General features: G+C 37.6%; 1 protein-coding gene and 1 long non-coding RNA gene across 4 annotated transcripts in view; one reads left to right on the top strand and one right to left on the bottom strand.

Moving 5' to 3' along the window:
- btbd11b (BTB (POZ) domain containing 11b) overlaps positions 1-26,351 on the bottom strand; it is a 131,171-nt gene that overhangs the window by 81,133 nt on the left and 23,687 nt on the right. The window lies entirely within an intron of this gene.
- Positions 12,409-19,356, top strand: LOC124882573. Of its 2 annotated transcripts, none has more exons than XR_007041940.1 (3): positions 12,409-12,883; positions 12,982-13,096; positions 19,334-19,356. It is a non-coding gene; the product is annotated as an uncharacterized LOC124882573 (long non-coding RNA). The 2 variants fall into 2 exon arrangements; XR_007041939.1 differs by lacking the exon at positions 19,334-19,356 and adding an exon at positions 14,026-14,078 and having other exon boundaries at positions 12,982-13,103.

The following is a 26,351-nucleotide window of genomic DNA, read 5'->3' as shown; positions in this document are numbered from 1 at the left end:
GTACCACACAAAGGCATTGTTCTCTTCAACTTGTTCAGGCAAGCATCATAGCACATCTCTATATTCTGAAATTTTAACAGAGGTTTGAAAAATGTTGTGAGCCACTGTATATAGCCAGACAAATGACAATGACATGATGACATAGAAAACAAGAGCTGTATGTCTCAGCACAGTAAATCTCTTCAGGGGAGCATCAACCCCAAACTAAAGAACATCTTCAACAGAGGATGAAAACAGAAAGCTCGACCGCCTGCAAGATATTGGGGTATCGTTGCTAAGGTGAACCGACAGCTGTAACAGTCATTAGAGCTGTTCCAATCTTCTCACATTCACAAGTGCAGAAACAACAGTTGACAAATGGCTGTCTCATGGTAAGACACACTCAAGGAGACAATAAGACTGCAGGAAGTTAGTACTCCCTGTGGAGACTAAAATAAATCTGTTTTTGTACTGATATAAACACAGAAGGTGGATCTTTTGTCTCAATTTTCCAAATAATAAACAGGGTATAATAATTTAAAATCAAGAAAGATTGGTATTTTGCCCATTCATAATTATGAATTTGGAAATTGTGAGAAAGAACCATGGTAAAAGACAATAATTGGCAATAGCTTTGCTAACGTACCTAATGTGTGACCACTATGGAAGCCTTTTGAATTGAAAGAATCTGAGCATGTCCTATAACTGGCCAACATTAAGTGATCTCTTTCTCATGCAGAAAGTTAGAGATATTTGCTCTGTCACCCTCAGAGAGATTTTATTAAAAGTAGATGTTTTATGAAATGCTGAATGTCCTCTTAAGGGGATATTGTTTTATCATTACATTTTTTAATTAATGAAAAAAAGCATAATCCACATATTGTCATGTATATAAAGTACCTATATCAATCATGCCTATACACAAAGACTACTTTGTCTAGTGTGTATATAGTGATGGGTATAAAATTTACACATGGTGTCACTGCCTAGTTTTTATTGTCTTTCTTTTTTCGATACTAAGCAACTAACCATCTGAAAGGTTTATGCTCTCAACATTGTCTGAGTGCCGCCATGTTGTTGGACCATTAACTCCTAAATTATTCACGAAAACAGAGCCAATACCCCTGTCATGGCAGCAGCTCCAAGCATTTGGCATGCTGAGGTGAATAAATCATTAGATATGCAAATATAACCGGTAGAGTTCAGCATGAGAATAAATAACAAAATTATCAACTCACTGTTATGACATTTATGTCTCTGAAGTACATTTGACACATGAAAAACTACTTATACCACAATATGAAATGCAAATACAAAGACAATGCTACAACTTTATTAAAGTGAGCTGCATATGCGGCTTTTTAAAGCCATATATGCGGATTTTTAAAGCCATATATGCGGATTTTTAAAGCCACATATGCTCAAAGAAATGCAATAATAATTGAGAGCTGCTAGCTGTGGCTCAAATTGCAGTGGAAAAATTTAGTGGACAAAGTGAGATACTAAATTATCACCTTGTCTACTGTATGGTAATTGGCATTTGAGCAAAATCAGGGAGTGTTTCTTCAATTGGGCACATTTTCCACAACTTAGTGTGTAAAAATGCTTAGGATGTTGACATTTTTTTGTTGGGGTAAGTATGTCCACTATTGTAACTGAAGCAACAGGCCTTTAGCTAAAGTGTTTGACTTAGAATAGTCTTTATTGTCATTGTACCGGAGAGTACAATGAAACTGAGGGTTTGTTTTTTTTGGTTAGTATTCATTAAATAGTCTGTGTTCAACCATCTACACCAAAAAATTGATCAACTGGATGCTGTCTCCTGATGATGGAACAGCTGGATTAATGGATACCTTTGCTAAATTCACGGTTTTCTTTATTTCTCAGTTATTTCCTTTGCACAATTGTTCTAAACAAAGCTAATGGTTTGGGTTCATTTGATATGTACAAAATCAAGCCTTGTGCTTTTACATTTAATGCATGTTTTTTTTTTTATCATCATGTAATATTTGCCACAAGAAAAGGTGCCACCAAAAACAGATGAGACCAAAACAGAACATTTTATTTAACATGCAAAACCTAGCAAGCCCCAAAATCCACTGCCGATCCCACATGGTGGTGGGATGGGTGGATAAAAGTCAGTCCTGGAAGAAAATCTAATGAAAGGCAAAAAAAGACTTCAGACTAGGGCAGAGTTAGGGTAGAGTTTAGGAAAGAAGGAAATATATCATGTTGCTTTTGTCTTTGAATAGGTGGTATACTTTCATTGGTCTAGTAAAATTTGTCAATGAATCTTTGAAAATTAATTTTTTTAATAAAGGTAAATTACAACCCAGTCCAAGCAAGTCCACATGTTGAATCTGCATCGCCTTTTAAGCTGTCATCATATAGAATTACAAACTTTAGTTTAATTTGACGGCACAGGAACATTTTAAAACCCAACTGAATTTGGACTTACTGTAGATTTAGAGGCGGAGACTAATTTGTGTATTTTTACATCTTTGCACAGCAAGGTCACAAGTTATTATGGGACTTTTTTTTTTTCCCGTTCTCCATTTCAATGTAAAAAGAGAGCAAAACCTCAATTAATTAAACATGTGTTTAATTTAGCATTGACTTTTGGTAAAATGAGGATAAAAGCTAACTACACACATAAACATAAAAAGAGAGTAAAAGGAATCGCATTTTAATAGCAAGCAAATTATAAATAAATGTTGTCTAAATGTCTCAATAAATCATCGAGCTGTGACTGAAATGACAAAATAGAATCAAGGGTGGTGCTGATGTGTGTGAGTGGGCCTGACTGATAATTCTCTGATTCCTGTCCACCTCAGGTGATCAATAAAGTTAATTTAGATGAAGAGAGGCTGTGGTGCAGCTTTGTATTAGCACCCTAATGAGAGAACAAAGTGTTCGATCTTTAAAGCACTACTTTAATGGCCTATATACTTTAAACTATGTCACTAAAAAGTCAGTGGTTACAGAAGAACAGTTTGTTTAATGTGGCAAAGCTTCTTTTGGATGTTATTTTCAGCTTGTGAATGGAAAGGGTGTCTGGACTCGTGTCAGTATAGCAGCTTGTATTACACCGGTGCTTCTCCACTCCTGCAGGGATATTTTACTTGCCAATGAATGCCAGCCATTCATATCTTGCCCAACAGGATGGTGTTTGTGATTATTTACTCTTGGTCAGAACAGAAGAAAGACACAGCAGTATAAGAGGAATTATCTTTACTTTCATCTGCCTCATGTGCACAGAAGGTCTTGAGCTCATGAACAAAAGAAAAAACTCAGTTAAGGCTTGTGTTGCTATGAAGTAAGATTTGGCTTCTTGTCATCCATAGCAACCTCCTGAATGAATGTAATCTGACCGAGCAACAGATGCCATCACAACAGAAGACATCCACGTTCCATTATTGTTTTGTGTGTTGTATGTAAGCATGAACACAGGCACAAAAAACATGACTTCTGTGTGCTTTTCTTCCTGTAAAGCAGGAAGAAAACATAGGGAGACAAGACCTGTTTTCTCATTTTTGAGAGGAGAAAAATTATCCCAAGTCTAGATACGTATCTGATTATGTATTAAAAGAACATTTTGTAGTACTGGAAAGATAAAAGGCATGTTTAATCAGATTTTGGTTCCACAATAATACAAATCTTAATGAAACTAATAAAAATCTACCCCAGTTTCTCTTTCCATTAATTGTCAAGAAAATAAGAAACTTTAAAATATCTTTCTTTCAGCAACAACGAGAGCCTTGGGAGGTAGGCCAAAAAAAGAACAGCTGGGGTGCGACTGTGGCACAGGGGTTAAATGCATGACAGGCCACGGGTCGGAGGTCCAGGCGACCTTTGTTGCATGTTTTTCCCATCTCTCTCCTTTGCTGTCAACTTACTGTTGAAAAGATGAGAAAAGTAGAGGTGTGCCTTAAAAAAAGCATCTACAGCTACTAACTGCCATGGATTGAATTACTAAATAAATCAGTTACAGCTCTCTCCAAATGATGCTCCTGTATGTTCTCTCACGCTAAGGATTAGTCGCAGCTGGGCTTTCATTCTCTGTGTCTGAGCCAAATGAACAAGAGAGCATTTGACTGCAGCTGCCATCTGACTGTAAATTAGTATTCGATGTTCTCTTCGAACCACCAAGTGTGTAGCATCAACAAGCAGTGCTTTTTCTAGGGCCAACAACATAACTACATTACTGTAGTTTACTTAAACCTTTAAAAGTAAAATGTGGACTGATTCTTATTAGAAAACTAAATTGAGACTTTCAGCTTCTTCCTTTCACTACTACCATGTTTTGCAAAACCACTGAACAGCTTCCTAATACGAAATAGTTTGGTGACACAGCTGCTTGCGGAAATAGAGCTGGTGCACATGTGCACATCAGAGTAACAATGCTAATCAACAAAAAATTGCATCTACACTTTTATTAGAACTTCTGTGACACATTCTTTCTGTGGTGCATTACAGGCAGACTGGGCTTTATTGGTCTACTTGGTAGCTGCAGCTTCTGAGACAACATTTCTCCTGAATTTTTCCTCCTCACTGGACAAATCATTATACAACTGTTCAGCTTGTAAGATCGCATTCAAGCTAGGGATTTTAGCTTAATCTAAGATGGACATTGTGTTAAGGCCTGAACATGCATCTCCACCTCCATGAACATGAGCCCTTTGGGCCTTGCCAACACATAAACGCCCGTATTTCTACTATTTTTGGCATAGCTGAATTATTTTCAAATATTTTCAAAATTTTGTGGCACTAGTGGTCTAGTGGTGACCGACAGGAAATGGGGTGGAGAGAGAGAGAGGAGAAGACATGCAGAAAAGGTTGACGGGCCGGGACTCAAACCAGCGACGGCCGCATTGAGGACTGTGGCCCCTATATATGGGTCACGCGCTTTACCTCTGTGCCACTGCCACACAGACCCCTGTATTAACCAATATCTTTTTTTCCCTTTTCAGTAACTTGCAAGCAGTGCCAATTACTTTACTTTCTTATATTTAAAAAATACACAAGTATACATCCTTAATTCAAAAGAAATGTATCAATGAAAGTGTCAAATGGTATTTATTTCATATCACCAAAACAACAGTGCTCATGTTATAATGTTTTAAAGTCTTAGTTTTACAAGGGTTGGAGAAGCATAAAGAAATAGAAACTGTAGGACAAATGAGTCAAAAATAGGGGACCAATTAAAACTCTGAGACAGTGATAGACAGCCAATGAACTTGAGAAGATTAGGAGACACAGAGTCCCTTTCCATTCCATTAAATATTATGGAAATGCATGCTGCCAGGAAGTGACTATCAATCATCTGCAAAAGGCTTTGTGTGTCTCCTGCGATGACCTTGTGATGCACAAGTTCAGATGCAGAAGAAACAAACCTACAGTCTGAAGGATAAAGCTCAGTTCTAAGCTTTTGGGTAGAAAATGTGATCATTTGTTTACCTCGGTGCTGTGAGAGCAGGACAGGACGCACGTGAAACACAATCGTTCCTCGTCAGCTGCGGGTCAGCAACTTTTACAGCACAGAAATAGGCCTTTACTGTCAACCTCTGTAATCAGAGTTTTAAACCCATATCACAGCTCATAAAGCATTTGCCTCTCATTTACAGTTCTTTAAACTATGTTTAGCTAGGCTAAAATAAAAACACATCCACAAAGAAAGTCTTTAAAAAATGATGGGATGCATTGCGACTTACTGTTACCCTGCAGATATAAGCTACTATAGCTGAGCACATTTCCTTGGGGGTGTTGATACCAGAAAACCCGCAATGACATCAGTAGCTGGAGGCTCTTGTAGCCACTGGCCTGCAGCCATCCAGTTAAAGATTCCAAGATGAAAGGCTCCTCCCTCCCCTAACGTTGCCTGGAGAGCTGCACGGCCTCAATCATGGGGCTGATAGACTACCATTTCACCCATCCAGAACACTGCACTGATTGACTAGAAAGGGCCGTAGACACATTAACTAACAGTGCAGAGTAAGAGCAGCAGAGCACATTTTTGGATTGGCAATGGAGTGGGGAGCTATAAAACTTCTCTCCATTCAAGCTAATGATTACAGCATGTGGACTGCAGGCCTTCTTTAATATTCCACTCTCACCACATAAAAAAAAAAAAAAACTCAACTCAACCAAAATGAAGAAAAAGTTGTGCTGTATAAAAGGAAAAATTAATCCTAAGTTTTTCTCTTTGCACTTTTGAAATTGTTCCATCTATTACGCTAATCGAACTATTAATGTCTCAGCTATGCCAGAGAAAACAGAATGATGCTAACGCACATTTAATTACTACTGCTGAACTGGGGGGACGCTCTTTTCTGGCTGTCCACTTTTCATCTGTGAAATTATTCAAGTGATTTGTCCAGTCGGCTGCAGGGAGCATGAAATCTGACACCAGCCATGGCACCTGCAAGGCTTCATTTTCAATGTGCAGACTGCTAAAAACAAAAGAAGCGAAAAAAGAAACACACAGGGTAGAATGAGATAGTTCAGCTTTCTTTTTAGGTGTGTCCAGTTTCTGGCCTGCGGGGTGTCCAGGTGCAAGAAGACCTCATGCCCTTTTTTAAACACAAAAGGGGCAAATGCCCCGCAGGTGTTTCAGGGAGGGCAGGATGAGGCAGCAGGTGGGAGTTTTCACCTTTACCTCTTATAGTCTAATCATTAATGAATAATCATCAATTTTCATAATTTAAAACAAATGGTTTGTCTTACTGAGGAAAAGTCTAAAGCAAATGTTTCAGCAGAGCTAATAGTCATTAGAGAAAATAATATAAATATCTACAATCTTTAGCGTATATTTATGACTCCATCCTAGAAGCAATGCCTGATATTTTCTTTTTCTTCAGTAAGTTTTTGTATTATAGTTTTTTGTTTGTTTTTAAACAGTGAATATTTAGCACACTTTCAGGTAATAGAAGAAAATAATTGATATGGAAATCATTTAATGTAACTTTTCTAACACAAAATGTTTGGTGCATTTCCTGTTTTGCACCCAAATAAGCTGACAGGAAAATACTGTTCATGTATGAACTTGTATCAATTTGATGATGTGAGTGGGTGAATTCCTAGAAGTTTTTCTGCATTTTTCTCTGATCTGTAACTAAATATGTTTCACTCTTTTAGCAGATTTTTGATGTGTTCATGGCTTTATGTGAAACCGTTAAAATGGATCAGAATTCCAGGTTGTTTTTCAACAAACTAAAACAAAAAACTACTTTCACAGTTTGTTGAAAACTTTGAAAAGACTCGTTGTTATTGTTTTTCTCTAAATATATTTTGATAGCAATTTAGTCTTTTAACCAAGAAAAAAACAACCTTTTGGCATCTTGCTAGGTAACTGCAGTACAACCAAGGATTTTTTTATTTAATAAATTTTACTGTAGAGAACTTTCAAAGTGTAGAAATATGTTTTTACAGCAAGCTCAGGCATCACTGGCAAAGATGAGTAAAAAGCATCAAAATAAATTCCTTTTTTTTTTGCAGTTATATAATCACAGGTTGAAATATTTTCTGCAGTTTTCAACAGTGAGCTTTGGAGATTTCCTCCATACCATTCCTCCTCAATGTGGCAAGATAAACACAGGTTTATGTCCAGACTTGCTTGTCACAAATGTAGTTGTTTTGGTTTTTCACAATATTTCTGACTGTAGCTATGGGCAGGTTTAGACAAGTAGACATTATCTTACAGATATTTCTTTACTTATGAACATAAACACACATAGACCTTATTTGAATGGCGTGTAGTCTTGTCTTTCCCATTTTGAAGTAAAATGGGCCTATGTGTCACACCATTTCGATTTGAAAGTTCCTAGGCTTTCTAATCAACCTGAAAAGTAAAGAATACATTGCAAAATGATTCAGTTACATTTACTATATAAGCTTTTATATAGAACAACTGATGTTTTTAAAAACAATTATTCTTTTACTTTACTGAATTTGTTTTACTTTACTAAGCAAATGTACACAAAATAAGGGTTGTGTATTTTTGTGTAACATTATGCTACTGTCTCAAAACAATAATGTTGAGGGGTTTGTTTCAAACAGCGTTTGTTTCAAACAGCATTTAAAAATATGGTACAAAGAAATAATGTTATAGAAACTTTATTTCTTTGAGTTAAGTGAAAGGTTACATCACTGTCACATCTGATTGAAAATTATGTTCCTTGTTCCTTGTGTTAATTTTTGTCATGTTTAAATTTTTACATTCTGGTCACTATGATACAATCTGAAAGGTGATTTTTCATTTAACATGGAGCAGAGATCATATTTGTAGGACATTGTCTTTCTTAAACATAACCAAGTGTTTCCAGTGAGCGAACTTGAATATGTTAGGCAAAAAGTAAAACCAAAGTACAATAATAAAGAAGTCAGGAAAGAATATTAAATAAAAGTTGAAGATATTTCACAAACTGGCTTCTACTGACACACACTAGTGTTACACTACAAATGATCCAATATCTTTTAGCTTCTTTCTGTCCTTTATTTCATACCTTCTATGACACTTGGAAAAAATAAGAGCTGCCTCAGGGAGTTAACCCAAAAACTAAAAAAACAACTGCCCAATATGAGTCTCTTTACCAACACAACTCTGCAATAAGTCCTAACTTTGTCTTGGGATTCCATTGCAATAGATTGTGTCAGTCATAAATCTAAGTCTATATGTTTCTCTGTTATTATATTGGACTGCCCTGGACTGTATTGGGTTTGTAGTTTTGTTATGTCAGGCACTGCAGTGATTTGCACAGCCTCTATTTTGGCATCATTGTGCAGATCTTTGAGCAGCTGAACACTAACAGTGTGGTCCTTCAACGATGCCATGCAAGTTGATCAAACACCGTGACGGAATTTGAAAAGCTGGATCTTTGACTCTGTTGATGAAGGACTGAAAGAGTCAGCAGGGATGTGTGACTTGTAGGTGTACAATGATGAATGACCCAAAGGTGATGTGTGAAAAACTATTATGAATTTGGGTGTTGTTCAGGAATAGGAAGTTTTTTTTTTTGTTTGTTTTCTTCCAAATTATTCAGGAAAAAAAGAGTTACTTCCTCATGAAAGCAAAAAGTTGTAAAATATTTGTACCAAGTGTTGGTAATAATTAAAACATTTTGTAAAGCCTTCATTTTACTTGCAAATTTAGTAAGGCTAGATCAACAGCTGAGTAAAACCAAGCATGTGAGCAAAAGTGACAAAGCACAGACTGTTTATGAGTGCACAAAGGGTGAGAGATCAGAGACACAGCAAGACATATTAATCTCCTTTCCCCCCACAGGCAACCTGACACCACCACAACACAACAGGTAGATAATTCAGTTTGCAGTTCTCTGCACAGCCTCTTGGTTGCCCGATCGTTTGATCTCTACAGAACTGTCTCATCCTTACACAGGTAAAGAACACTCACATCTTGGAGTTTGTTCAGGAATCTCTTCCCTGAAAAAGTATTCTTAAAAATTCAAGTACGTTCTGTTTAACAGAGACAAAGGCTAAAGGTGTACTATGACTATGTGACCCGGATTGTTTTCTATCTGAAACCTAAGTTACTGGATCTCAGTTGTGTGTTTTCACTGCATGGCTCAAAACCAGGGTGTTTACATAATTTACATCTAGTGATGCTTAGAAGCTTCTTCTACTGCAAGAGTGTTAGCCTTCAGCTTCAGTGACTAGGCAACACAGATTGCTGACCCATCCAAAATGACTTCAAAATGTAAATAAACCAGTGAAATTAGACTGACACTGCACTAATATCATATTTGAAGTAACAATATCTCGGGGTGTATCGTGGAAAGATGAAAAGAGTTCCAGTTGCAAAAATAGAATGCCATACTTTTCAGCAGTTAACATATACAGGTCCTTCTCAAAAAATTAGCATATTGTGATAAAGTTCATTATTTTCCATAATGTCATAATGAAAATTTAACATTCATATATTTTAGATTCATTGTACACTGACTGAAATATTTCAGGTCTTTTATTGTCTTAATACGGATGATTTTGGCATACAGTTCATGAAAACCCAAAATTCCTATCTCACAAAATTAGCATATCATTAAAAGGGTCTCTAAACGAGCTATGAACCTAATCATCTGAATCAACGAGTTAACTCTAAACACCTGCAAAAGATTCCTGAGGCCTTTAAAATTCCCAGCCTGGTTCATCACTCAAAACCCCAATCATGGGTAAGACTGCTGACCTGACTGCTGTCCAGAAGGCCACTATTGACACCCTCAAGCAAGAGGGTAAGACACAGAAAGAAATTTCTGAACGAATAGGCTGTTCCCAGAGTGCTGTATCAAGGCACCTCAGTGGGAAGTCTGAAGGGAAGGAAAAAGTGTGGCAGAAAACGCTGCACAACGAGAAGAGGTGACCGGACCCTGAGGAAGATTGTGGAGAAGGGCCGATTCCAGACCTTGGGGGACCTGCGGAAGCAGTGGACTGAGTCTGGAGTAGAAACATCCAGAGCCACCAGTGCACAGGCGTGTGCAGGAAATGGTCTACAGGTGCCTATATTCCCCAGACCTGGGCTACAGAGAAGCAGCACTGGACTGTTGCTCAGTGGTCCAAAGTACTTTTTTCGGATGAAAGCAAATTCTGCATGTCATTTGGAAATCAAGGTGCCAGAGTCTGGAGGAAGACTGGGGAGAAGGAAATGCCAAAATGCCAGAAGTCCAGTGTCAAGTACCCACAGTCAGTGATGGTCTGGGGTGCCGTGTCAGCTGCTGGTGTTGGTCCACTGTGTTTTATCAAGGGCAGGGTCAATGCAGCTAGCTATCAGGAGATTTTGGAGCACTTCATGCTTCCATCTGCTGAAAAGCTTTATGGAGATGAAGATTTCATTTTTCAGCATGACCTGGCACCTGCTCACCTTGCCAAAACCACTGGTAAATGGTTTACTGACCATGGTATCACTGTGCTCAATTGGCCTGCCAACTCTCCTGACCTGAACCCCAATGGAGAATCTGTGGGATATTGTGAAGAGAACGTTGAGAGACTCAAGACCCAACACTCTGGATGAGCTAAAGGCCGCTATCGAAGCATCCTGGGCCTCCATAAGACCTCAGCAGTGCCACAGGCTGATTGCCGCCATGCCACGCCGCATTGAAGCAGTCATTTCTGCAAAAGGATTCCCGACCAAGTATTGAGTGCATAACTGTACATGATTATTTGAAGGTTGACGTTTTTTGTATTAAAAACACTTTTCTTTCATTGGTCGGATGAAATATGCTAATTTTGTGAGATAGGAATTTTGGGTTTTCATGAACTGTATGCCAAAATCATCTGTATTAAGACAATGAAAGACCTGAAATATTTCAGTTAGTGTGCAATGAATCTAAAATATATGAATGTTAAATTTTCATCATTACATTATAGAAAATAATGAACTTTATCACAATATGCTAATTTTTTGAGAAGGACCTGTAGTGATTCTGTCACATGAATTGTATACATATTTAAAATCTTATAAAAAGGCCTACCTGTAAAAGCCTTCAAACAACCCAAGAAGAGGAAGCTCTGGTTGGGATTACAACCTGCTGGCCTGCATGTGGCCAAAAAATTTGATTTTTCCACAGCAGTTAGAACCTGAGACTGAATTAAAATCGTTTTAAACTCCAAGGAAGATCATAACTCACAGACCATTTATATTTATGGCAAGTGTAACATATTTATTCCAAAGAAGCATTACCCACAAACACATGCAGCTGCAGCTGCAGCATGTCTGTTTGTCAATGATACTCATTTTGCAGCATAATTGCAAAACATTGGCGATTTAAATCCTCAAAACAATGGCTTTGACAATAATGATTACTTTCTCCACCTTTGCAGACACTTACACCAAAAGTTGTTTCACTTAAGAACGTTTTCCACAAAAGTTAGCTGATATTAATGCATTTAAATATAACTGTGTTCATTTACTGTTTTGATGCCTTCAGTGAGAATCTATGTACAGTATCAATTGTCATTTCACCAGGATCAAGTACCATTTTGTGAGAAAATGATGTGCTGGCAAACTGTTTAGCCTTTGGTACTCAGAATGGTTAACCTGTCCTCACAGAAAAGTACAAATTCCTTTAAAGTGGGAGAAATACTTATTTGATTCCATGCTGAATTTGTAACTTTTCTTACCCACAAAAAAATTAAGTCTATTCTGATGGAAATTTTATGAAGATTTGATTTTATTGTTGGGAGAACATTGACCAAACACCCGAAAACAACACGCCAAAGGAAATGTAATCAAATTAATTTGCATGCCATTTTCATAAATAATTATTATAATCCTAACATAAAACATGATTTAGAATTTGTTTGGTATTGTCAGGATCTGGGCTGAGTTTTTGTTTTGGTGTTGCTACATGTGCTCTGTTTCAGAGGGGCTGGAACTCTCGGGTGTGCTGGTGACAGGTACGACTTGTTCCACTGATTACTAGGAGGAGTACTTAAGGCTGCCAGCACTTCGATGCCAGAGTGTTTTGCCACCAGTGGTACAAACTCGAGCCACACTCTAAGTTTGTGCTTCGTTCTTCAACCTCGTTTAATTTTGTTTTTTGCTCCTCTGCAGATTTTGAAAGCCTAAGCTTTGGATCTATGTCACTGAGTTTCTGACTACGTTTCTGGAAGTTATTCTGGATGATAAAGCCCATCTACGTTCTGTGGATTCCTATCATGTCATCTGCCTTCGTTTGGATTTGCATCAAGCTGGCAGTTTCCTGCTCTCTTCGTCTCCTGAGCCAAGCCACAAGCGTACCCTGTCCACCCTCCAGCGCAAGCCACCGCACATCGAACTAATTCCTTTGTTCTGAGCTCACACAGAACAGCAACAAGTGAACTCTCTACGGATATCCCTGCTTAAGACCTGGATCCTGAATCTCATTCCCCCTGGCGACCTGACCACCATTACTCGGTAAGCTAATCTCAGAATCATGTTAATTATTTGTTCTTAGTTTTGTTTTTTCTTCAGTTACCCGTACTCATCCATTTTCTTCACTTCTCTCCCTACAGTGAGATTTTCGTCCGTTTCGTTCCTGATTTCATCATCAATAAAAGTCTTTATTTTACTTCCTCCTCCTGAGTGTTCTCTGTATGTGGGTCAGAGCTATTTTGAATACAATGACAGGTATCTGGTAAGCACAGAGCCAAAATGTTTCCAGTAGTTGGTCAGCATGTTTGAACACATTTTTGATGGGATTAATCTGGCTTAATCTTTAGTATAGAAACTCCAAATCCTTTAGGTTTCTGAGCTGAAAATTGGCAATTTAAAGCTTCAGGACACTTCTTAGATGTACATATGTTACATCTACATAGATGTACATATAATGTTCATAATATGATTCTTCTACTTTCGTGTGGATGGTGTTCTTCAGGTCATACTCGGCTTTTCACCTTTCTCCAAGCATGACGGGTCAAATGATGCTGACCACAGCACGTTTTCCTAAGCCATCTCTTGATCATTTAGATGTTCACCAGCAAATTGTTTGCTTGCAGTTTGTATTAGTGAAATTTTATAGCAGCGGACTGAAAGGGCTTTTAACTTGTGGTGTGTGTGTGATGAACAGATGTATGTATGCAAGGAAGGACAGACAAATAGGTGGATGGTAAAACAGATATTGACTGACTGGTTGCCTTGATATTCTGCCATTCTACATTAAAAATCTAACAGTTATACAATTTGAAGACATTTAATGTCTTAATGTTGGATGGGTGCAAAAACTTGTTATCACTCATGTAAAACCTTTGTGTTGCAAGGCACCTGCACTATGCCTTCCTCCCTGTGTGTGTGAGATCATTGTTATCTTTGTGAGAACCAGCCTCCTTTCCGTCTCACACACACACACACCCTGTCTGAACTGTCTGTTGAATTGTGCATATAAATAAAGAGATAGGGTGTCAAAAACTTTGTAGTTTCACTGCAAAGTGGGCTACCCTTGCTGCAAGTAACTCTGACTGTATCGTTCTTACCTCTGAGTTGACTAAATAATACCTGACATTTATTGGTCCTTCGTAGCCGGATTAATTCAATAACCTTATTTCTCTTTGCTTTAACAGTGACTCTGGGATCCGTGGGGGAAGCCTGACGTCGAGCGAAGCACCGCTGCACAGCCTCCATTAGCCGGAGTGGCTGAAAGTCCCGGTGTGTGTGAATTCACACCTGGCCAGTGGGTTATCGCCTTCCTCGGCGCGGGGTGACTCTCACAGGGTCCAGAGAGTCACCAAGAAGTCAACTCCGAGGTGAGACAGTTTTAAAATACAGTTCATAGGAAAAGTACTTAACAGTCGTCGGTAGTGCGTCGCCGGTAAGGACGCTGCATTCGGATGGTTTTATTCCACCGTGAAAGGAATAGTGACAAATTTGGTACAATCCCGCCGTGAAGGGGATTAAAGAAAACGACTGAGGATTATTCCCCTGCGAGGGAATAGAGTAAGCGCTATATAAATAAAAGAAGAAAAGTACTTAAAAGTCGTTGGTAGTGCGTCGCCGGTAAGGACGCTGCATTGGTATGGTTTTATTTCACCGTGAAAGGAATAGTGACAAATTAAGGTAGGGCCCCGCCAAGAAGGGGGCCAAATAAAACGACTAAGGGTTATTCCCCTGCGAGGGAATAGAATAAGCGCTATAAAAGTAAAAAGAACGGAGTAAATTGAGCTCATAAAATAACACCAAGTTAACTTAGAAAAACTACAAGGTACCTGAAACTAACTGTGTGACTGTGTTGTGTGTGTATGGAGGACTAAGCATTTTAATAGAATCAGCAGGATTCTGCTAGTCCTGTGTTTTATTTTGCCCAGATTAAAACTACGTACTGGTGACTTTGGAGATTAAGGTCGGATTTCATTCCAGAAAATTAACACCGCTGCGAATTAGTTGCAGTAGAAGGCCGTGTTAATGTCCTCTCCATAAGTCTCATGCCAGTGACCTTTTATCTGGGACATTTATACTACAATTAAACTAACATAAAACATAATGGGGAAGAAACAAAGTAAACTAATTGACTTAGAAGGGGAGGTAAAGTTTATGGAGAACTATGTAAAAGGAGCAGGTATGATCTGTCATAGATGAAAAAATAAAAAAACATGGGTTTTTGGGCAAATTAGATACAAAGGATGTCTTAAAATTACAAGGGGATCTAAAATTAGAAATAATGAAAACTAAAAAGAGAAAAATAACAAAGAACAATGGGGAAGGGACAGAGAAAAAGCTCTGATTTAACAGAAATATGTACACGATGGCATAAAAATACGGATTTTCAGGTAACTTAATTATCACTGAAATCCTAAAACTACACGGGGATCTTAAACTGGAGATTATGCATTCAAAAGATTCAAGAGACAATAAAAAGCCTTGCCAGATTATAATTTCAAAGGGGACCTTTCAGTCCCTGAGGGCACACAGTTGATAAACAGATTAAAACAAAAAGATGAATTAAAAAAACAACAATAAGAGCAGCTTTTAACTGACATAGCCATAATACTGAGGCCTTAAGAAAAGCACAGGAAAAAACTTTCAGCTTAACTGAAAACAAATAAAGGGGGGCGGACTGCCACCCATCCCAGGTTAGAATACCAAGGTAGCCCCAAATTATAAAGACTAAGAGGTGGTTTTAGAGGACGTGGTAAAAGAAGTTAAAAGAGGAGGTGACAACATGGAAACTGTCCAACTGGACAACCCAGTGAACAATGACTAGAGAAGGGAGAACAGAATGTTGTTAAAGACGTAATCTGAGAGTAAAAGATTTTGTAGGCAAGCATTAGTGAGAAACAGGTGCTTTAAAAATCATTCTATGGTCTTATAAAACCAACAATATCATGATAAAATGCAAAAGATTCATTTTACAGGGAAATAATTCCATATTTGGCTCAGATTGTGTGCATTCTTGATTTTTCCTCTTTGAGAGAAGTTAAATTTCAGCTCTGTGAAACGACCTTGACAAAGAGATGCAGCTGCCTGAAAACAAAGATAAAACTTCTGCAAACAGCAGAAGTCTGTCTCTGCTGAAAGGTCTGAAAAAAAAAAAAAAATTGTAACTCTACCCTGCATGTGTCAAACTCAAGGTCCGCGGGCCAAAACCGGACCTCAGACGTTTAGTGATTCTCTAGAAGTAGAGCCTTTTAATATGGTGATTGTGTGCTTGAATGTTATTTTGTCAATCAATAAGCAGTTTTGTCTACATTCTGCCACAATCTGCCTTTTGAAAATGTTTTGAATCTTGCTCTTTATGTATAAAAAAAAAAAAAAAGAAAATACAAATTGGCTAAAGTCTGCAGACACAAAATGAACTTGGATTGAAGCTCTAACTATATTTATTTAATCTGAGATCTTCTCCAAATGCAACAGTATATGTCAGTCTACATGAGATACTAACAACTTCACCTACTGGTATAATATAAAGATGTGAGTGAATATGTGAAACAAACAATGATGAAAGTTTTTCAACAGGTGATGCTCATCCAGTAGGAAGACAGTGTTCCTAGGAAATGCAGCTCATTCATTAACAATCAATTTTTCTCCTATAGGTGGAAGTTTTGCTGACTAATCATAGGCTGGATCTATGAAACATTATGTGCACAGACCAAATGACCAAGGTTCTGACTGACTTATGAACCTCACTGACCTGACAATGATAACATGACACCCAACAGATAACACCTTTAAGGTGGATCCCACTAAGACCACCTTATTGATTCTTGGTGAATAAAAAAAAAAAGAATTGAAGCGTTCAAAACAGACCTAGTGGAAACAAAAGGGGTTATGAGGAAACAATGTGCATTTTAAGAATAATAGAAGTCAAATTATGCTCACATTTTTGCAAATAAAATGACTCTGACAGAGAAATAAGTAAGTAGTGTGTGAATGTGTGTGAATGGGAATGACTGATTTCATTGTAATGCATCTTTGAGGGACCTTAAAACGCTAATAAAGGTCTGATGTTCTGATGATCTTTGCCAAATTTATATCTTAATAAGGTTTCCAGAATCTTTTTCGAAAAATCATATAAAGATGGCAAAGGTTCTACCTGTATTGAAAATACTGATAACCATAAGAAAGCTCATAGACCCATCTTCAATTTTTCATAATTATTTTACAAACAGGGTATTTAAACTTTCATGTGGCCAAATGTCTGTATTTGACTTTCTGTTTTTGTGAAATAAATGTCTGTTTCATGTTATGTAAAAATTAGAGTCCTCAGCATTACCATAATAATATTAGGTCAGTTCTCTATGGTAAAACAAAAAGATTTTAACAGATGTTTAGACTTTTTCCAGTCAGGTTCAAAATGATTGAATTAGACTCAAACTTAACATAAGATGAAATGAACCTTAACAGAATTACTGGACTGGACTGAAATAGAGAAAACTTGAGTTAATTGAAACAAACTTTAGTTACTTGAACTAAATACAAAGCTGACTGAAACTGTATGTTGTATCTATAAAACTGGGTAAGATAAACTAAGATTATAAGATATAATATGCCCTTCATTTTTTGTGTTCATCAGTGAGTGAGTTTTTATTTTTTATTTTTAAGAAGAACTAAACCAAGCATTATTTATAATAATAGCAACTACCAAAAATATTGATCTCATTTTTAAATGTAATAAGGACTTACTTTATAAAATATGATAAAAAAGAATAATAAGAATTTGGAAAAACAGAGGCTTTAAACCTCTGCAGGAACAGCACTGACACTGTCGAAGGTAGATCCTAATACAGGAATCTGGAAGCTCATTCTGGCGTGGATAGTCAAAGTCCATCCAATGACACATTTAGATGAGGCAGAGGGACAAATACAGGGCTTAGCTGAGAGCAAATAGAGCAACATGCATCCTGCCCTATCTGCTGTCCCACCTGAACTGTGGTCCCAATCATCAACTGATGTAGGACTTATAAAGGGGTTCCCACCATACAAGGTTAAACTAATATCTGAAAAAAGGCCATTAGTCCGCCAATACCTCTTAAAGCCAGAAGTTGAAGAAGGTATTAAGCCAGTAATACAAGATATGTTGAAGTCAGGAATATTAAAAGAAGCACCTGACGCTACATGCAAGACATATCACACTGACATCGCTATTATTATCACAGCCAAACATAACTCTAAAAAGATGTGCCTTTTAAATCCAAGTACTCTAATACCTACTGCAGAAGATGGAAAACCACATTCTTATAAAGCAAAAGTTGAAGAAGACACAAAACCCAGACAAGACATTTCTCAAACCCTTATACCAGATTCATGTGTTGTGTTTGTAGATGGCTCAGCATCTAAAGATGAATATGGAAAGAATAGAGTTGGTTATGCAATAACAACCATTGATAGGATAATAGAAGCTACATCTCTACCCAATACATGCTCAGCCCAAACAGCAGAATTATATGCTGTAGTAAGAGCCTGTGAATTACATGAGGGACAAATACTTACTATATACACAGACAGCCAATACGTTTTCGGATCAGTACATCACCATGCTAAGATTTGGCAAAATAGAGGTTTTAAAACATCATCAGGGACAGAACTAACTAATTTCAACCTATTAAAGAGAAAATGTCAGATCTGCTATTTATAGACACAGACGTGCTGAAAGACGCCCAACAGTCAGCACCCAAGACAGAAATAAAGGCCTGGCTAAAGAGAGGAGCACAGAAAAAAGATGACATCTATCAGATAGAAGATAAACCAATCCTCCCAAAATATTTATACAACACAGCGGCTACAGTGACACATTGGGAAGACCCACGTGTCAAGGGGGGAATATGTCACATCTGGTAAAGCATTAATGCTACACTATAAATTTTTCTGACTATGCAAAGAATTTTTGCAGATCATGCATAATTTGTTGCAAACACGGGGGAAGAAATATTGCCTAGTTGTAATAGATGAACCTAGTGACACATTTTTTCCCCACATATGGTATCCCACAGATTATAAGGTCAGATAATGGAACTCATTTTGTAAATAAATTAATAGAACTAAGTTCTAAAGCATTAGGGTTTCAGTTAAAGATTAAGGAAAACAATGGAAGAAACAGGGAGGCCATGGCCCGAATGCCTATCCCTGGTTAAATTATGGATGAGAATAACTCCAAATCAAACTGGTCTTACTCCATTTGCCACCTACTGTACATCATTGTATAACTCCACCCACTATATTCTGAGCCTGAGATCACGTGACACCAAGTTGCTGATATAAATTTGTATTCTCAAAGAAATAGTACATGGCAGACCGTTTTCTCTGCCCTCTGACATGAATGAAATAGAGAAAGCACAACAGGAAACTTCATTAGCTGAGTGGATGAATAAAATGTTGCAGACAAAAGAAGAACAAATGTCCAGTGGTCTGCCGATAATCCCTGCTCCTATCCCACAGAACAACCTGAGGCCTGGAGACCTGGTCCTGATTAAGACACTCCACTGGAAGGATTGGAGCACTCCTCGGTGGAAAGGTCCGTTTCAAGTACTCCTGACAACGCCCACAGCTCTGAAAATAGCAGAGAGGCCTTCCTGGATCCATAAAAGCCACTGTAAGCCAGTTTTGCCGTTACAGGAGCCAAACCAACCAACGGGGTAGCAGAGGAAGTCCGGGTTCAAAGGAGTTGGAGGACCCATATGGCCCTGCGTCTCAAACCGGTGAAGAAAACAGCTGATCTGCGCCCAATTATAAAATGGCTCTCTGTAACATGTGGACAGGACTGATAAGCCTGAGCTTAATTCTGGTAGCAGGACTCTTTCTCTATCTAAAGCAGGATCCACAGGAGGTGATACCGAACCAGAAGAGATGGACATCAGACGGGACCCATCTCAGACCACTGACGGAAGGACATGACGCACATCCATTCCTACAGAATTTCTGGTATTGTTCATGGTGGCATATGCAACACTGAACCAGGTAGAAATGCACGAAAATGAAGGGGACGATTATGATGACATGTTGTAAATAAATCACATCAAAAGCCTGAGTGTACTCATACATTGTATTTCATAAAATGACCTTACAGCAGAAAATCGGAAGAAGTTGTTGCTTAAGTGAAATGAGAAAAAGTACAATGATGACATAAACAGGGCAGATTTTTTAATTCTTTTATTTTTATGATTTCAAGTATCATTCTTTTATTTTTATGATTTCAAGTATTAATCAACATTTAACTTTTAATGGTCGCCGTGGGCGGCGGGGCCGTATGAGTATTTCCCACAAAATATAATCTGTTTACCGTCCGTGGGTTTTCGCTCATACAAAGTATTTTTCTTACTCGTTTTTATATTAAATGTTTTTACTTGTGATAAAAGGAGGGACTGTTGGATGGGTGCAAAAACTTGTTATCACTCATGTAAAAACTTTGTGTTGCAAGGCACCTGCACTATGCCTTCCTCCCTGTGTGTGTGAGATCATTGTTATCTCTGTGTGAACCAGCATCCTTTCCGTCTCACACACACACACACCCTGTCTGAACTGTCTGTTGAACTGTGTATATAAATAAAGAGATAGGGTGTCAAAAACTTTGTAGTTTCACTGCAAAGTGGGCTACCCTTGCTGCAAGTAACTATGACTGTATCGTTCTTACCTCTGAGTTGACTAAATAATACCTAACACTTAAAGTGTGTAATTAAAAAAAAAATAGGATTAAATAAATACTATATTACACCCACTGAAATTCTTTGTGATTTTATACAAAAGTCCTACATCAACTGAGACAATGCTTTTACTGTGTGTAATTTGGAGAGACAGTATCAGTATGCTCTGCTCTTAATTGGATAATTCCTAATTCATATTTTTTGCATGATGTCAATGAACCAGCGGCCAAAGAATAAAGATTGCTTGAAGCAATATATATATATATTTTTTAATCTGGCTTTCTGCCCTCTTTCCTTCATTACACTGCAGGCCTAAAACCCCAAAACCAACATGACCACAAACCCAAGCTCATGGGTCTTGTTTGTTCACTCTGCTGTCTCTTCCAAATAAGTCTGAAGAGGTGCTGTGTGGTGATGTCATGCAGCGATTTTTATTTTCAAAGCTCAAATGATCGAATGAAATCCACACTGGTTTAGAGGACAGATGAGCAATTAATGATTATAAATGAACTCTGTCCCCTGCAGCTTGTGCTAAGTGTGAAGGAGCAGCTTGCAAGGACATACATGGCTAATTAAGAGCTGTTCACTTTATAAACACTGATCACATAATGTGATGTGACACACTTGTGTAAGAATGGAGCTGCTTTCAAGCTCCCCTCATCCTGAACTGCATCTGCAGTGATAATATCACTGCTGTGGTTTGAACCCCTAGAGATGAGCTGTTGAAGTGAGTTAAAAATTCATTATTACCGGGCTGCAGACAACCACTAAAAGTTTAAAGGAACATTCAGTCTCATACATTGCACATAGAGAGATTTGCAAATTCATTCATTTACAAATTCATTTATTCTTTACCTTTCTTTAAGTTGACCAGTGTGTCGAGGAAGATCTAACGTGTTCATAGCTGCAGCCACAGTAATATTTAAAAACATTAAAACTGAAATTGTGACCAACATAGCTGGACAAGGAGATATATAATGTATGTTTATTTTGCCACAATCCACATTGAGGTGGATGGTAAGGAATGAAAACGAAAAAAAAAAAAAAAGAAAGACTGCAAAAGCTCAGTTAACATATTTTTCTTCGTGTTATCACCATATTACTGAGATAAACTACATATATTTTTTAAAGCTTTCTACATGTTTTCCAGGAATGCCAATAAATGTGGAGGGTTTTGTTTAAACAGACCTAACTCTGGAAAGATTAATTTAATCTCAAACAGACCTGACACTTAGAGCTTTGTTTTTTTTAGGCTCATTTCATGCCAATATTATCACTTTTTACTGGTGAAACTGTCCCAGTACTTAGAAGGTTTATGAGAGAGTGTGATCTAACCTTTGCTAAGCTCAACAAAGACCCATAGATGTTACATTATATAGTTTCCATTAGCAGAAAAAAATGATGTGACTAGGATTTTCAAAGTACACTCCTGCATAAGTTAATGGATCCTTAATGATGGTTCAACTCCTCTGAGACTCAGCCAGTAGGAGAGGGACTCTTTATCAGAAGACGTATTTCTTCTATTGACAGTTGGTTTTAGAAGTAAAATAGATTAAGATCTATTTTGCATAACTCCCTCAAAACCCAAAGCTTACAGCCTAAAAAGTAGCTATATTTTAGCACAACTGTGAGATTCCAAACTGTTTTACTCAGTGATGTGAGTAAATGTAGAGGAGCTTTTAAACTCTTAAAATCACAAAGACGAATCCAAGACATCTAAGATTTGCTTTATATTTCAGGTCTGTGCTTGCAGGAGTCTCCTGCTGTCATTCGTAAACTAATGAAGCTGAGGTGTGAAATCCAAGTAAACATGAGACGACTGTCTTCTTTCAATAAATCAAAACAGCTGTTAGTCAGCGAGGGCAAGAAAATATGAGTTACAACAGAGAAGATGTGAATGAACAGTAAAGAGGTTGTCTAAGAAGTCTTGAATACAGTACTATGTCACAGCAAGTAAGATATTTATCAGCACTTAACTTTCCAAATGATTCATCTGATCTGGCATCATTAACTTAATCACATCCCCCTACAGTAGTTAAACTATTCAGCTTTAACATTTGCTTGTTTTGTTGAAAAAGCAAATCTCAGAAGTGTGACATTATCATTAGAAGAAAAATGTCTCTGTCATTCACTGATCAGACTCATTCCTGCTCCGTTCTCTCTTTTCTCTTGCCCCTGAGATGCATTTCATTGGTTGTAACTTTGCATCACAAAGAGGATAAATGTATTCAGATTTCACCGTTTATTGTTCCTTGGTTTTGTTTATAAACCGAAAGACTTTTTGTTAATCTTTAGCTGCTGTCACGCTGTTTCCTTTCTTACCTCATGTGTTGGTGTATCTATAGATCAAGAAATTAGCAGAATTTCATATTTTGTTCACTCACCGGCCGCTTTATTAGGTATACATTGTTAGTACTGAGTTTGTTCCCCCTTTTTGAGTTTAAAACTTGGGACAGGTCCAACAAGATGCCAGAAACATTCCTCAGAGATGAATTTGAATCTCCCATTCCAACACATCTCGAAGGCACTATGTTGGATTGAGCTCTGATGACTGTGGAGGACACTGAAGTACAGTGAGCTCATTATAATGCTCAATAAACCAGTTTTAGTTTCGTGACATAATGCCCTATTCTGCAGGATGTAGACATTAGAAAATAAATGCACTGTGATCATAAAGAAATTTACATGTTCAGCAACAATAGTAAGGTAGGCTCTGGCGTTTAAACAGTGCTGCCAAAAAAATATCCTCCCACATAATAACACCACTACCATCAGCCTGAAACCATTAATACAAGGCAGGTTAGAACAATGTTTTCATGAGTTTTATGCCAAATTCTGGCCCCACCATCTGAAAGTTGCAACTGAAATAGAGACTCACTGGACTTAACAATGTTTTTCCTATCAGTTATTCATGTATTTTAGTGAGTCTGAGAGTATTGTAGCTTTAGTTTCCTGGTCGTAGCTGACGGAAATACCACCCAGTGTGGTCGGAACGGTAGCCCACCTTCTCTGAGGTTCAATATGTTCCGAGATAGTTTTCTGCATGCCTTGGTTGTATTGAGTGGTTATTTGAACTACAGTTACCTTTTTATCATCTCAAACCTGTGAACCCATTCTATTCTGGCTTCTAGCATGGCAGGGAAATTTTACCCACAAAACTGACAATTACTGGATATTTTTTTCTTTTCAGACCACCCTTTGTTAACCAGGGAGATGGTTTGGCATTGCAGTTCCCAGTAGATTAGCAGCCCCTGAAACACTGAGGCACCAATAAGCAAGCAATATTCACTTATATAAACGTTTTTAGGGGAGTAGTGGCCAAGTGGTTAGTGAGCAGGGCTTTTGCGTCTCTGTATACAGTATCAGATGCATGTAAAGCTAGTTATGGTGGGTTGTTTACTTAAAGCTTTGTATCTTTCAATGCCATCAAAATGCAAGGCAAATAGTCAATAATGTGTTGGGGGTATAAACCTCAAAATTATTTTCCTATGCAAAACAACTTGTGAGTAATTCTGTTATCTCTGTGATAATAAATAAAACTTGGCTTTTAAATAAAACAGACTGAATGGGAGGATCAGACGTTATCCTGAATTGAAATGTACATCACATCTATAACTGTTTTGATTGTGGAGAAGTATTCTTTGCTCATAGAGATGATGATGTCTTTATATCTGTATCAGTCAGTATTGGTATGTTGAAGTGTCTCCTCTTCTTCAGTTTATACATGGCCACAATCTGGTTTTGTGACTTGGATCTATGTCGTGTGGATTTCATGTCTTGTGCTAATAATAATAAAACCAAAATTGTACTATTCCCTTTTTTACTTGCCTAGCTCTTGAGTCTGGACTCATCTCCACTCTTGCAACACATAACGGTATAACAGCAGGGTTATGTGACTACAGGGGTAACTATACTGTGCCACTCCTTCCTCCTACAAATCAAGATCCTCTTTAGAAGAGAAATAGGCAAAGCAGTCAGCTACTGATCACCTTGAATCTGACCTTATTTTATTAAATAAAGCTGAAAAAGACGCTTAAATTAATGCTAGTGTGAGACTTTTAAAGCTGCACTTTGGATGAAGCAAAGTACTGCTTTGGATGCAAAACTATCAAAACTTTGTATGGATAATTTCCTGAGGCTTTTCATAGATGGGTATTCATGCTTTACTTTCAGCCTGTCTAAATTATTGCAATGCACTTTTACATGCATCACAAGAGCTCATATCTCTCATTTGCAATTGACCTTTTTAATATTACTATATTTGTTTTAATTGTATGTATCATTTGACTTAGTCTTTGTTTTTTATTCGTGTTTGAATTAATTTGTCTTTTAATGTTTGTGTGAAGCACTTATCTGTGAAAGATGCTATGTAAATAAAATTAACTTACTTACTTTCTCTGTCACGCCAAAATGTGTCTGGCTACAGACTTTTACCCGTATTAATGTACACTGAAATAAACAAAGAGAATTTGTGCTTCTTTATACAACACTTACATGGAGTTTATTAACGGTGCAAACAAGGTTAACATTCCTTATCTCCAACAGCAAACATACCAGTATATTCACTTAACTGAATCCCTAAAAGGTTCGGTTTCAGTATTTTCACTCAATCTGCTAATGCAAATTCCAAGTTGAGTTACGACATTATAATGTAAATGCTTTTTAAATAAAATAAATATCACCTCAAATTAAAGAATAATGAAAAAAACATTTGTTTAAAAGGCATGATGCTTGTTAATCGATCCGAAAAGAAAGAGTTTCTTTGATTCATTTGAGAATAGATAACTAGTTAGAAATGCTCTACTTTAATGTGGCAAACAAGTTAGGTACCCAAAAGGATTTGGAAAACCGATGATGGATATGTAAACTATTAGATCTGCAATGAGCCAACACATCTACACGTAAAAGGACTCATGATCAGTGAAGCAATACTGTTTCCATGCAGTTGCAGAAGCATCTGACAGTTAATCAAAACAGTGAGTGAAGGTCATTAAAGAGAGAGCATACCTTATAGAAACTTTTAATTGGGTTCAACAGAGTAGCAGTTTGGGTTGGATGGTTCATATTTAAAAGTGTACGGCATGTAGTCTATACAGATGTCACAGTACTACAATGTTGAAACCAGTGGGTATGTAAGGGCATACCACTTATAGGAAATTATTACTCCCACAAAACAACATCTCTTTTTAGGTATTGTCTTTGGAGTTTACCTCTTACATAAGGCACTTGGCACTGCACATATACAATTTTCATTGGTTCAGTGTACCATTGTGCCTTTGTGGCTTTCTCTTAGCTGTAATCATTTGAATTGTCAAGTATTGCACATTACAGTTGCTCTGGCAGCACTACCTTTTGGCAGCACTTACACAGCTTCAAGTCACAGACAGGCAAGTAAGGAGATGAAAGTGGATGGCTTTCCCTGCAACAGAGTCGACCCTAATAGTTCACTTTAGATCACAGCTCAGTTCCCCCGCACCTGAGACACACACACCCACACACACACACAAACACACACACACACAAACAAAACCCGGTCCAAACAAAACGTGAAGACTGTTGTTTTCAGGTTCTCAGTTCCAATGCTTTTCACCTTGTTTTCACATCCTGTCCTCCGTCTCCTTCTCTTTCTTCCTGTATCTCAATAATTCTGTCTTCTTGGCTGATTTCAAAAAGCAAATAACACATGCTGCAGTGTGAAATTTACTTCAGGGTTTCTCTGTTCAGCTAGGTGAAAGTATAATTTAATTCACTGTAGAAGTTATGCAGGTGTGCAGAAGGTTACAATTACAGGAAAAGGTTTTTGCAATTAGCTATCA

This window comes from Girardinichthys multiradiatus, chromosome 2, assembly GCF_021462225.1.
Source record: "Girardinichthys multiradiatus isolate DD_20200921_A chromosome 2, DD_fGirMul_XY1, whole genome shotgun sequence".
NCBI classification, from domain to species: domain Eukaryota; kingdom Metazoa; phylum Chordata; class Actinopteri; order Cyprinodontiformes; family Goodeidae; genus Girardinichthys; species Girardinichthys multiradiatus.
The sequence above is the reverse complement of the archived record's forward strand: the minus strand, read 5'-3'. Positions and strand labels throughout refer to the sequence as shown.